This window comes from Brassica napus, chromosome C4, assembly GCF_020379485.1.
Source record: "Brassica napus cultivar Da-Ae chromosome C4, Da-Ae, whole genome shotgun sequence".
NCBI classification, from domain to species: domain Eukaryota; kingdom Viridiplantae; phylum Streptophyta; class Magnoliopsida; order Brassicales; family Brassicaceae; genus Brassica; species Brassica napus.
In genome coordinates, this window is record NC_063447.1 from 46,451,102 (window position 1) to 46,463,462 (window position 12,361).

The following is a 12,361-nucleotide window of genomic DNA, read 5'->3' on the forward strand; positions in this document are numbered from 1 at the left end:
CCTGCATCACTCCCGAGAGCTTCCATGTTTCCTTGTGGTAAATACTGGTTTGAAATCATCTCTGTTTTTCCATAATCTATTTGGTCTAATACACGTTGGGGGATCTTCATATTTTAATTTACTTGGATATCTTATACGTGTTGAAATTTGATTTTGATATTGTTGTTGCTTGGGTTCACAGCTTGAAGCGATGGGTTTTTATTAGAGATATGTTGGCCGTAAGATGTGCATCCCAAGATTGTGAAGTTCGTGAAATCCATGAAGACCCTCACGACTAAAAGGAAAAACTTGAAGAGCGAGTTGATCTCAAAATATTCTTAGCATATTTACCATAAGTGTCTACTAAAGTTAGCATTATTTGGTGTTAATATTCTATTAGTGTTACCACTATATATATGTATCTTGTATTCTCATATCAAACACAACGCAATAATATTTTTATACTTTACATGGTATCAGAGCATTTGATTCTTAGGTATCTAACTAAAGCTTCCGCTAGTTTTAAGCTTTTGATAATGCTTATCATCTTGGTGTTGACGATGAAGGAGATGATGGTGCCGAAGACGATCCAGATGGTGATGAGGTGAAGCAACATAAGTTTGAGTTCGTGTTCACGTGATCTCTAACCAAACTAAGTGTTTGGTTTTATTAATTAAAAGTTTTAGTGGGTTTGCAATAGTTTGTTTTTACGTATTTTGTTTTTGCTTAGAATTTCTTTATTCGTTTGGTTTTGGTGAGTGCTAGAGTTACAGAGAGATTTAATGGTGTTTAAGGATTTGTGGCTTCACGTCGATTAATTTTTTTCTGAGATTAGTTTAGAATTTCTCAAGAGTTGATTTCCCATAGTTTGGGATTTGTTGGTTATAGTTTAACCATTACGGGGGAGCTCTAGTTGAACGCTCAAATTCTTAGGTCGGTTTTTTTAGTTCGGTGTATTGTCCAAGTTAAGGACGATTGTTTGAGGAGCTGCAGTTGCGCCCACGAAGTGTATTTTCATTGTTAAGACCAAAGAAGAGCTGAAGTTTGCATCCCTCATTGTCTAAGTCAAAGTTTATATCCGGAGGAACCTACTGGTTTGTTTTCTCGACGTAGTGTCCACAACATACGTGGTCTGCTTTGTGATTTACAGATTGTGCGTTCTGCATCCCACGTTTGTCGTGCGGGGGAGTATTCACTACAAGAAAACAGCTAGTTTCCTACGGACGATTTCGTCGGAAATCCGTCGGAATAAGCCATTTTCGGACGAAAACACTCGTCGGTTATAACTTGTCGGAAATAAAAAATTCGTCGAAATTTCTGACGAATTTCCGACGGACATATTTCTGACAAAATTCCGACGGAAAAAAGTCCGACGAAACTCCGACGGACTGAATTCCGACGAAATTCCGATGGACAGATTTTCGACAAAATTCCGACGGACAGATTTCCGACGAAATTCCGACGGACATATTTCTGACGAACATATTTCCGACGAAATTCCGACGGACTTTATAAATTATTTAAAAAAAAAAATAAAACAGATTTTATTTAAATATTTTTAATAAATTCATTAAATATATATAAAATTTTAAAATTAGAAAAACCTTTTTTTAAGGTAATTATTTTTTAAAAATCATTTATAATAAATATTTTTAATCTTTATATATATATATATAATTAAAATTAGAAAAACGTTTTTGTAGTATAATTGTTTTTAAAATCCTTTATAATAAATGTTTTTATAAATTTTTAATAATATAAAACGGTTTATAAATTGAAAATATTTTAAAACAAAGAGAAAACGTTTTTAAAATTTTTTTAAAACTTTTTGTAATTGAAACCTTTTTCTACTAACTGAAAAACGTTTTAATTAAATCTAAAAAAAACACAAAAAAATTTTATTGATTGAAAAGGTTTTTAAAAAGGTGAAAAAGGTTTTGATAAATTTTAGAAACCAGAAAACGTTTTATTAATTATAACAAACTTAAATTTTTTTTTTATAGAAACTTAAAATGTTTTATAAAAAGCTTTAAACATTATATAAAATTATAAAAACGTTTTGAAACAATAAAAGATAATAAAAACTTGAAAGCATTATATATATATATATATATATTTTTTTTTTTTAAATAAAACTTTTCAATAATTATAAATACACAAAAAATGTTCTTATAAAAATATTTAACATATAATTTCTAAAATCTTAACATCTAAAAGTTTCAATCTACATACAAAACAACAACCTAAAACAAAATCTAACAACATATAACTCATAAAACTATCAATTCTATCCTAAATCTTCAGATTCAAAACCTAAAATCCACAATTGTAACATTCCAACCTAAAAAAATGTAATCTAAAGAAGGGTTTAGATGACTTACATGATTGGGGAAGAGATTTGGAGGATTTGGGGTCGGAGTCACAGATTTGTGAGAGAGAGGAGTAAGACCGCAAAGATTGCAGAGGAGAAGAGAAAAAATGAGGAAGAAGAAGAAGGGTCGGCTTATGTATTAAAAATAAACTGACGGACAGTTTTCGTTGGAATTCGGTCGGTCCTATTTTAAGCGGTTAATCAAATAAAAATTTTCTTCCCGGGTAAAGTGAAAAAATCCGACGAAATTCCGACGAAACCTGTTCGCCACATTTATTTCGTGGGAATTCCGTCGGAATGTTTCGAGAATATCGCCAAAGGAAGCCTCGAGAAACTATGAGTTTCTGCATGTCTTTTGATTGGTCGGGGTTCGAGTCCGTCGGAATTTCGTCTGTATTTTTCGTCGGAATTTGGTCGAAATTTTTGACGGATTTCCGACGGAATTTAGAGAAATAAGAATTTGGGGTTTCAAAACAACAGTCTAATGATCACATAGAAATCTTTGATAGTATGTAAAAGATTTATAAGAGGTTTAACTAAAATAATTACTTGTTTCAATCGATATTATACAAAATCAAAATCTACTCTTATATTACCGTAATATGTTTGTATAAGTATATAAGTGTTATTGGAGGATGTTACGAATACTTTGATATGTATACGTAAATAATTTTTCTATATGAAAAACTTTAACTGTGTGAACTAATTTCATATTATAAATTTATATATGTGTTATTTGGATATTTTAAGTATCAAATTATACATTTATAATAACTTTGCAAATCTAAAATCTGTTTCGTCGTGGAAAATTCCGACGACATTCCGACGAAAGTCAAAAACCTGTCGGATTTCCGTCGGAATATTTCGATGGAATTCCGACGAATTTCAAATCCCTATCGAAACCCCAAAATTATAATATTCTGTCGGAATTTTGTCGGATATTTCCGACGACTTGACTTCTGTCGGTATTTCGTCGGAATTTTCCGACGAAATACCGACAAACATTAAATTATATGTTTCGTCGGTATCTCGTCGGAATGTCGTCAAAGAAAACCGACGAAAATATTGTCCGTCGGAATGTCCGTCAGAATGTTGCGTGTTTTCTTGTAGTGATTAGAGGTATGTGGGCCGTAAGATGTGTATCTTACGGACCAAGATTGTGAAGTCCGTGAAATCCATGAAGCCCTCAAGACTAAAAAGATAGACTTGAAAAGCAAGTTGATCTCAAGATATTCTTAGCATATTTACCATAAGTGTTTAGGTAAGTTAGCATTATTTGGTGTTAACATTATGTTAATGTTACCACTGTATATATGCATCTTGTATTCTCATATCAAACACAACACAATAATATATCATATTCTCTTATACTTTACAGTTTTGATCTTTGCGTGTAAAAAGAATGAAGAACTTGCAGCCAACTATCTTCAAGATCACATGCACAAATTTGAAGAAGAATAATGGAAGAAGAAACAGACCAAATCCATACCTTCTCCCCTCCTAAACTCAGAGAATCATCTTTTTGTTTCTTTCTTCTCCAGTGCATTTGATAACTTAATTTCATGTTTATGTTCATGTGTTTATGTTACAGTTTGGAAACTTATCATAGCTTTTCTGTTTGAAGATGTTTCTCCTCTTTCATACGGTTGGGCTCAGATACCTCTCTATTTGTTTCAGTAGCACCATTTACTAGATCATCAGTGCAAAAGTTTATTATATGTTAAATCAAGAGGATAATGAGAACCAAAGCGTTTGACCAAAGAAAAAAAGTGCCCGTAAACTAGGTTTAGTATATATTGGTTCGAACTAGGATCGAACTCAGTTTGATTTGATTCTATTCGGTTTGTATATGTATTAAGGAAAACAAAGTAAAATTTATAATTTAGTATCTTGAAACATATTTTTTGATCAAGGATTAAAATAAAATTGGGTTATGGTTTTACTTAGAAAAAACTTGTCTCGGTTCAGTCTATTCGATTCCAGTTATTCGGTTCAGGCTACTCTAGTCATATATAAAGCATATGAAACTTTACAGATTTGTATATCTAATTTGCATGGATGTGAAAATAATTTCCCAATTTATTGCATTTACGAAATTAGAGAAAACACACACTTTGTTTTTTATACTGAGAAATAGGATAGAGACTGACATCAATAAAATTATAGATTGGTTTATTGGTTCGCACTGTCGTAATAAAATTAGAAAAAATGATCAGCTATTATTTTCATTTTATCAACGACTTTGCGAACAAATAAAGCAAATGTCATTATTAAACTTTGTTGCTGTTTTCCTGACAAATTAATCACCTAATCGTCAACCACATTGCATCGGAGTTTGGGTGTCTAACCATGTTTGATTCAAGTTCATTCGAGTTTTGATTTTTAGGAATATAAAATTCAGCCCGTTCAGATGATTTTAAGTTCAGTTCATCAACCAGTATATCGAAGTCCTACAACCATCCACTTTTAATCCAATGTTTCAAGCGGAATTTCCGAATCAAAATTGCTGACGTACATCACCACATACAGTTCAGGTACACATCAGCTTGATTTTAGAGAAAAGACAGAAGAACTAATTGTAGAGTGTGTAATTATTTTTTTTTTTTAAATACATTTTTGAAGTACTAATTAAACATTGGATTTTAAAATATTTATAGAAATCTAATAACCAGTAACACTAGATTTTATATTTTTTATCAGTATGAAGGATAAACTATAATTCATATGCTTATTTAGGCTTTGAAAGTGGGACAGGAGCTGCCTTTTTTCCATGAGATGTTAGCCAATCTCGGACTTCTATCATGGGGGGAGAAGCTGCTGTTGTGGTGGTAAGAGGAGCTTTAGACCAGAACTCTGTTGCAAAAGAACAGGAGATGAACAAATGAGAGATAGATTCCAACTCTCCACATCTTTTGCAGCTAAGTTCTGACTGTATTCCTCTAATTGCGAGCAGAGATCCCGCCGGGAGGGCATTGTTCAAGGTTCTCCATACTATATGTATTTAATTTTCTTCTTTCACAAATCAAACAATCCTCTCTAGCACTAAGTTTTTTTTCGTTTTAATAAAATTTTATGATGAATTTTTATATTGTGTTTAACATGTTTTTCATATTTATAGGTTGAATCATACACCTATATCCACTAAAACAATTAAAAAAACAATGTACATTTTTTTTTTGTTTCTTCAATGAATTATGAAATTTTTTAATTTGTTAAAAATAAAGTTAAAATTCAATATTTCCAGATTGTCCCATACACTTATATTCACTTACAACAATTCAAAAATCAAGGTACAATTTTATTTTGTTTCTTTAATGAATGGGACAAGGAAATCTTATGGTAAACATTAGAGAATTATTTCAAATACATTATGGGCAAACAAAAATGTTCCATGTTAATTTTTTCAGCTTGATTGTATGTTATAATTGTATTTTTAATGTTTAAATTTTTGGTATTTATTAAAGTAATAATAATTATTATTTATGTAAGAACTTGTGAATTTTTTATTTTTTTAAAAAAAATATTTAACTTAACAAAATTATTTTTAATATTCGATCAAATAAACTAGTTCTATAAACTAATTTTACCAGTTTGATATGTATTTATTCTGTATAATCTACTTAATATGCATTTGTGTTGCTTGATTTATATATTTTTTTTATCTGGGTACCTTTCGGAGCTTTAGAATGCTTGATTGAATAACCTCCATCCAGCATCAGTATGAAAGAAAGGCAGAACATATGCTTATTCAGTCAAATCTCAGTGCCACTAAGGTAAAGGGCAAACGCTAACTTTGGTAGTGGTTCGTTTATATTATTTGTTTATAGCCTGATGATTGATAGATGGTCGTATAGGCATCATTAAAGACATCAAATTATGAAGAGCATCTAGAGGCCAGTGGAGAGGCTGTCGAATCTCGTCAACATAATGGGGACGACAAATTTTAAAATTATAAACGGATTATTCGTTTGATTTTCCTGTCGTTTGAGTTCTTTGGCATATTTCTTGATTCTTTGGCTTTTGAGTTTTTTAGTGAAGATGAAATGTCATACTATTAATAAAGTGGTGACAACATACACTTCTGAATAAACATACTATTTCCTTTTAGGATGTCATACTATTTCCTACTATGTTAATTAATTCTATAATTAGCGAGGTGGAACTCATTCATTCATTAACTAACACTTCCCCTCCTGTGTAGTCTAAAAATGAAAACATACTATTTCCTTTTAGAGTCATTTAGCTTAATAACCATAAAAGAGTCGGTAATTAGGTAAATTGACGTCTTTAGAAAATTGGAGGAGAGGAGAGTATTCCGATTTTAGCCCTACCATTAGCTCTACTTACTACTCTTACATTTGTCTTTCCTCAGACTACGCTAATCTAGTTGCTAACCTACTAACATCTAATATACGGAAGGTAGCATGTCCGAAGGTTCAATTTTCAAAATCAATAGGTTCATCGGGGATTAAAGACACATGCAGAGCTTTTCTACGTGTACTTAACCCAGATAATCAGAAGCAGGATTGATTAATTTTCCAAATAAAAGGGTTACTTCTCGAGTAGTAGAGACAGACGGGAACGTCGGTCCTGATAAAATGGAATCAATACCGGAGATGATGTTCGCAGCCGGAGAAGAGCCCGTCGGAGTTCATGTTCTGACATACCAATCATCACACGCCATAAAAAAAATTTCAATGCGTTAGAAGAAGAAGAATTATTGTGATACGGGAGTCGTCTTTCGGTAAAATAATTGAAATTGCAGACATAATAATTTGTAATTGTTGATTTACATGAGAATTAGTTGAAGGCGGTCATAAAAAAGTTGCAGAGTCGAAGCCCTAAAAAAACTCGAGGAAGATGATGCAAAATTTACAATTATGCCATTTACTAAAAAAATTTAAAACAAAACGCAAAACACGCTATGGGCATGTTGAAACCGGGAACAAATGGTTACGAATAGTAGCTTTTACCACTAGACCGTTGGAACTTACTAGAACAATTCACACAAGTTTAATAATATTACAAACTTTATCCGAAAATTGAAAAGTACTAAAAACGGATGTATAAATGTTGAAAAGTACTATATCCGGATGTATAAATGTTTATCCGAAACTTGAAAAATTATTATCCGGTTTAAACATGTTATATCCAGATGTATTTATGTTCATCTAGTTCTACAAAGTAATATCCGATTACTTAAAAGAATAGTAAACTGAATAGGTAAATATTATCCAGATATATGAAAATGTATGAAATGAAAAACTATGTACGAATAATAATAAAATATTAACTTTAGTATAATTTTGAGTAATTGCTTCCTACTACTATACAAATTGATATTAGCTATCTGGTTATCACATTTTCATATTTATAGGTAACTGGTTATAGGAAATATTAACACTATGTTTAGTATTTTGAATTGATTATCCAGTTTAAAAGATGTATAAAAATGGTTTATTTGACCGGTAAGGTTCTAATCATTCTACCCATTAACAGCAAGTACACAGTTTCTGAAGTCAAAGAAATAGCCCAAGATAGTAAAGATAACCGGTTTTCAAATATAAAATCTGGATAAAATACGGTGTAAATACCGGTTATATATCTACGAAACCGGGAATGAGAAGCATGTGTAAAATTTGATATGTTTTGAGTAAAAATAGGGGATAATTTAAAATTATAATTAATCACAAAGCAAGTATATTGTTAATAACCGGTTATATGGCTCTGAAACCGGAGGTTAAATTTGAAACAAACTACTTAAAACCGGTTATATAGCATTGAAACCGGTAATTTGAATTATTTAAAACATGATATAGCATTGAAAACCGGTAATGGACCGAATGCTTGATATCTTGCATATTTGCATCATTTTAATTCTCCAATTTGCACATATTAATCATATAGATTAGGAATTTAGCATCTTTAGAATCCATATTGCATTCATATGTTTTAATCAGGTAACTAGATCTTGACCCGCACAGCCGTGCGGGTTTTTTTTTATTTATATACTAAAATATTTTAGTTTATATAACTAAATTTACCAATAACTTAACGTAATTTAGTGTTATATATTATGTAATTCTATAATAGCTATGTTTACGTAGCTTATATATTATTACTATAAATTTTATGTTTTTGTAACAAAAATTATTTTGGAAACTTTATTATGTAACAATATTACTTTACATACTTTTTATTTTAAATTTATATGAAAGCAAATTAAATTGGATCTATATAGTAGAAAATATATTTTTAAGATACTGTAAAGAATTTCTTTTAAAGAAAAACTATAATACATTGTACTTCAAAATATGTTTGTAGTAAATATCATATTTGAGAAATACACTAAGTTGGATAAAATATATTCTTTTAATTTGAAATAGAAATGAATATTTCTAACAAAATCTTTGTAAATTTTATTTTTGAAAATTTATCAGTTTAGAGTGTTATTATCAGTGAATATATAATTATAATACTTTACATAATTTTACATTTTCATATATAAATCAAAACTAAAATAATTTTTAATTTCTAATTACAGTTTATGATAACTAAAATTAAAATTAATTACTTATGGATATAAGATTTAAATTTATTCTGAAAATATTTTAAAAAGATTTTTTAGAACTTTCTTAAAAAATATTTATTGTTATTCAATTAAAATATAAATATTATAATTAATTCATGTAAAATTTGATAAAATTTTAAAGAATGGTTCAAATGAAAAAACCACGCATGAAAAATTCATCACTACAGTATATATATATTTAAAATATTATATATTTATCAATACATGTTTGTTAACACAACATTTATATAAATATTGATACATGTAATGTATAACATAATTAATAATAATAACACTTATTATGAAAATACAGTAGTGTTAGGATTTTAATATTTGATTTGATTTTATTAATTGCATGGTGAAATTCTAACATTATTTTATTTGCATAATAAATGTTAATTGTTATTATTATTAATTAGATCATATGCAGGTATTAACTCTAGAATAATTAAATGTTATTATTATTAAGTAGATTATAAATGGTTATATGCAACTATAATTATATATTGATGGAATAAATATATTTTCGAAATTATCCATTATTAATAATATTTGGGTGGAATAAAAATATAATTAAATATCTTGTTAGGATATTGTTATGAAAATACAAAAAAAATAATGTAAGCAACTTTCTAGGGATGGTCCATTTAAAATATCACACATGAAATAAGTCATGACTTCTCTTTTAATAGTATAGATGGAGTACCTCATAGAGTGATTGGAGGTGTTTAGAAGCATTGTGGTTAAATAAAAGATGAAGAGTGAAGTTTGGTCGAGTTGATATGATTACAACGAGGGTTGTAACACGCGGGTTCACTAACCCGCTTGACATGAAGCATCGGAGAGCTCCGACGCGGGTTGGATCACGCGGAGAGTCGCACCCGCGCATACGAGAATGAAGCCGCTCGACGTCTTGACGCGGGTTGAGGCACGCGGATTCCCTTACCTGCGTTGTCGAAGTGAAGTCGTCGACGAAGTCACGCAGGATGAGCGACGCGGAGTCCTTTACCCGCTCGCACGAACTGCAGGCGTAGCGATGTCTTGACGCGGGTTGAGGCACGCGGGTTCCCTTACCCGCGTTGTCGAAGTGAAGTCGTCGACGAAGTCACGCAGGATGAGCGACGCGGAGTCATTTACCCGCTCGCACGAAATGCAGGCGTAGCGACGGTCCGACGCGGGTAGTGTGACGTGGGTTGGATCCGATCGTCTCTACCCGAGTCGAAACTTATCCTTAGTCGAATTTTAATGTTTTAAATGACTTTTTAGACTTTTGAATGGAAACCATTAGGTTTACCATAGATATATATAAATACTCTTGTAATCCCAAAGTTGAGACTTATCTTGTTTTCTATCTAATCAAAAAAGAATCATACACCTATATCCACTAAAACAATTAAAAAAACAATGTACATTTTTTTTTTGTTTCTTCAATGAATTATGAAATTTTTTAATTTGTTAAAAATAAAGTTAAAATTCAATATTTCCAGATTGTCCCATACACTTATATTCACTTACAACAATTCAAAAATCAAGGTACAATTTTATTTTGTTTCTTTAATGAATGGGACAAGGAAATCTTATGGTAAACATTAGAGAATTATTTCAAATACATTATGGGCAAACAAAAATGTTCCATGTTAATTTTTTCAGCTTGATTGTATGTTATAATTGTATTTTTAATGTTTAAATTTTTGGTATTTATTAAAGTAATAATAATTATTATTTATGTAAGAACTTGTGAATTTTTTATTTTTTTTAAAAAATATTTAACTTAACAAAATTATTTTTAATATTCGATCAAATAAACTAGTTCTATAAACTAATTTTACCAGTTTGATATGTATTTATTCTGTATAATCTACTTAATATGCATTTGTGTTGCTTGATTTATATTTTTTTTTTATCTGGGTACCTTTCGGAGCTTTAGAATGCTTGATTGAATAACCTCCATCCAGCATCAGTATGAAAGAAAGGCAGAACATATGCTTATTCAGTCAAATCTCAGTGCCACTAAGGTAAAGGGCAAACGCTAACTTTGGTAGTGGTTCGTTTATATTATTTGTTTATAGCCTGATGATTGATAGATGGTCGTATAGGCATCATTAAAGACATCAAATTATGAAGAGCATCTAGAGGCCAGTGGAGAGGCTGTCGAATCTCGTCAACATAATGGGGACGACAAATTTTAAAATTATAAACGGATTATTCGTTTGATTTTCCTGTCGTTTGAGTTCTTTGGCATATTTCTTGATTCTTTGGCTTTTGAGTTTTTTAGTGAAGATGAAATGTCATACTATTAATAAAGTGGTGACAACATACACTTCTGAATAAACATACTATTTCCTTTTAGGATGTCATACTATTTCCTACTATGTTAATTAATTCTATAATTAGCGAGGTGGAACTCATTCATTCATTAACTAACACTTCCCCTCCTGTGTAGTCTAAAAATGAAAACATACTATTTCCTTTTAGAGTCATTTAGCTTAATAACCATAAAAGAGTCGGTAATTAGGTAAATTGACGTCTTTAGAAAATTGGAGGAGAGGAGAGTATTCCGATTTTAGCCCTACCATTAGCTCTACTTACTACTCTTACATTTGTCTTTCCTCAGACTACGCTAATCTAGTTGCTAACCTACTAACATCTAATATACGGAAGGTAGCATGTCCGAAGGTTCAATTTTCAAAATCAATAGGTTCATCGGGGATTAAAGACACATGCAGAGCTTTTCTACGTGTACTTAACCCAGATAATCAGAAGCAGGATTGATTAATTTTCCAAATAAAAGGGTTACTTCTCGAGTAGTAGAGACAGACGGGAACGTCGGTCCTGATAAAATGGAATCAATACCGGAGATGATGTTCGCAGCCGGAGAAGAGCCCGTCGGAGTTCATGTTCTGACATACCAATCATCACACGCCATAAAAAAAATTTCAATGCGTTAGAAGAAGAAGAATTATTGTGATACGGGAGTCGTCTTTCGGTAAAATAATTGAAATTGCAGACATAATAATTTGTAATTGTTGATTTACATGAGAATTAGTTGAAGGCGGTCATAAAAAAGTTGCAGAGTCGAAGCCCTAAAAAAACTCGAGGAAGATGATGCAAAATTTACAATTATGCCATTTACTAAAAAAATTTAAAACAAAACGCAAAACACGCTATGGGCTTGTTGAAACCGGGAACAAATGGTTACGAATAGTAGCTTTTACCACTAGACCGTTGGAACTTACTAGAACAATTCACACAAGTTTAATAATATTACAAACTTTATCCGAAAATTGAAAAGTACTAAAAACGGATGTATAAATGTTGAAAAGTACTATATCCGGATGTATAAATGTTTATCCGAAACTTGAAAAATTATTATCCGGTTTAAACATGTTATATCCAGATGTATTTATGTTCATCTAGTTCTACAAAGTAATATCCGATTA

The 12,361-nt window shown here is 30.7% G+C and overlaps 1 long non-coding RNA gene across 2 annotated transcripts; it reads left to right on the plus strand.

Moving 5' to 3' along the window:
• Nucleotides 1-2,160: 2,160 nt before the first annotated feature.
• On the plus strand, nucleotides 2,161-9,451 carry LOC106374670. 2 transcript variants are annotated; one of them, XR_001275032.3, is made up of 5 exons: nucleotides 2,163-3,995; nucleotides 4,737-4,884; nucleotides 5,087-5,331; nucleotides 6,036-6,123; nucleotides 6,205-9,451. It is a non-coding gene; the product is annotated as an uncharacterized LOC106374670 (long non-coding RNA). The 2 variants fall into 2 exon arrangements; XR_007322796.1 differs by having other exon boundaries at nucleotides 2,161-4,884.
• The last annotated feature ends 2,910 nt before the right edge of the window (nucleotides 9,452-12,361 follow it).